Source organism: Canis aureus, chromosome X (assembly GCF_053574225.1).
Source record: "Canis aureus isolate CA01 chromosome X, VMU_Caureus_v.1.0, whole genome shotgun sequence".
NCBI classification, from domain to species: domain Eukaryota; kingdom Metazoa; phylum Chordata; class Mammalia; order Carnivora; family Canidae; genus Canis; species Canis aureus.
In genome coordinates, this window is record NC_135649.1 from 86,039,739 (window position 1) to 86,042,033 (window position 2,295).

General features: G+C 35.8%; 1 non-coding gene across 1 annotated transcript; it reads right to left on the reverse strand.

The window, feature by feature from the left end:
• Positions 1 to 894: 894 nt before the first annotated feature.
• LOC144309255 (U6 spliceosomal RNA) lies at positions 895 to 1,003 on the reverse strand. The gene has a single exon (XR_013375314.1). It is a non-coding gene; the product is annotated as a U6 spliceosomal RNA (small nuclear RNA).
• Positions 1,004 to 2,295: the final 1,292 nt, after the last annotated feature.

A 2,295-nucleotide genomic window follows, 5' to 3' on the forward strand; every position in this document is an offset into this window, starting at 1 on the left:
ATTTTCTTGAGATTTCCTTTTTGATCCCTGGATTATTTAAAAGTATACTATTTGTTCTCAAGTGCTTAGATATTTTCTGTTATCTTTCTGCTATTGGTTTCTAGTTTGATTCTTTGGTAATCAGAGAACACACTCTGATTTCCATTCTTTTAATTTTGTTGAGATTTATGGTTCAGAATATGAATGGTCTTGTTCTATGTTCCACAGATAATTTGTTATTTTTTGCGTATATGATAAAATGTTTCTATTTAGAATTAGCCTGCTGGACTCAGTTTAGATGATCCCGATTTTGTTGGCAATATCCAAAGTGTCAGAGTCAGAAGCCAGGTGAACATATGCCTTCTTCCCTTTATCAGGCTTGATTGGATGTTGACCTTGGAAACCTCAATGTTGTAGAGCTTCTTCACAGCCTGTTTGATTTGGTGCTTATTGGCTCTGACATCCACAATGAACATTGTGTGCTGTTGTCTTCTATCATTTTCAAGGCTGACTGTGGTCAGGGGGAAGTTGATGATGGTACAATAGTCAAATCTGTTTCTTTTGAGGGTGCTCTTCTAAGGATATATTGGCTGCTTTTAGAACTATAGTGGCTTGGGCCACTAGAAGTTGAGTGTTGTGTGAATATCCTCCACCCATTCCTTCTTCTTTTCTGGATACCTTTCAGCACTGCTCTCTTGGCCTTCAAAACCTTGGCTTTAGCTTTGGAAGGGGCAGGGGCTTCCTTCTTCACTGTCACTGCCATCTTTTTGCCATGGACACTTTAAAAGAATGTTTATTCTGCTGTTATTGGGTGGAATGTTATATAAATGTTAATTAGATCCTGTTGGTTGATGATGTGTTAAGTTCTTATATATCCTTGTTGATTGCCTAGAAGTTTTATCAGTTGTTTATAAGAGAGGTGTTGAAGTCTCCAAATGTAATTGCATGTCATCCTTGTGTGGGGGCCATGCTAATCTTCTCTGTACCATTCCAATTTTAGCATATGTGCTGCTGAAGTGAGCACTCTCCAACTGTAATTGCATTAATTTTTGCTTTACATGTTTTCCAGCTCTGTTGGTTTATGCGTACAAATTTGGGATTCCTATGTCTTCTTGGTAGACTGGCTCTTTTATCATTTTCTAAAATTCCGGGATCCCTGGCTGGCGCAGCGGTTTGGCGCCTGCCTTTGGCCCAGGGCACGATCCTGGAGACCCGAGATCGAATCCCACGTCGGGCTCCCGGTGCATGGAGCCTGCTTCTCCCTCTGCCTGTGTCTCTGCCTCTGTGTGTGTGTGTGTGTGTGTGTGTGAGACTATCATAAATAAAAATTTAAAAAAAAATAAAATAAAATAAAAAATTAAAAAATAAATAAATAAAATAAAATAAAATTCCTTTCAGGCAGGTAATTTTTTTGCTCTGAGGATGATTTTGTCTGATAATAACATAGCCACTCCTGCTTTCTTCTAATTGATGTTTGCATAGTGTATATATTTTTATTCTTTTAATTTTAACCTATCTATATGGTATTTGAAGTGAGTTTCATGGTTGTGTTTTATGTTTGACTCTACTCTGTCAATCTTTGCCTTTCAATTGCTGTAATTATACCATTTACATTTAATGTAAATAATGATATGTTAAGGCTTTAGTTTGCCATTTTAATTTTTGTTTTCTGTGGATTGTTTGTTTCTGTTTCTTTTACCTGTCTTCCTTGGGTTATTTGAACATATTTTAGAATCTCATTTTGATTTATTTGTACTTTTTAAAAATCTTTAATAGCTTGTCAAAAAAATTATAAAAATAATACAGGTTCATTATAAAAAATTCAAATAATACCTAAAATAAGAAGTAAAAACAGCTCCATTCTTCTGAAGAGGTGCAAAATAAAATAAGGTATCATTTTCCAAACTACAGGATAGGTAAGATTAAAAGAATGATGAAGCAATGATGATTGTGGAAAACCAATTATCCCTGCCTACATAGAGACCAGGTAAAAGGAAACATAAACACAAACTTCAAAAAATGTTATTAAAAAGAATGATAATATCCAGCACTGGTAAGCATGTAAGCCAGGGCTTCTCAGCCTTAGTACTATTGACATAAATCTTTGTCGTGAAGGACTGTACTGTGTGTTGTAGGGCATTTCACAGCATCTCTGGCCTGTAACACTAGATACCAGTAGCATCTCTAACCCTGTCCCCCTGACCCTAGAGTATTTTTTGAGTATATCTCTTTCTACAGAGTTTTAATGGTTGCCCTAAGTATTACATACTTATACATAGATGAGTTTTCATACTCTACTGATGGCTACATTTTACC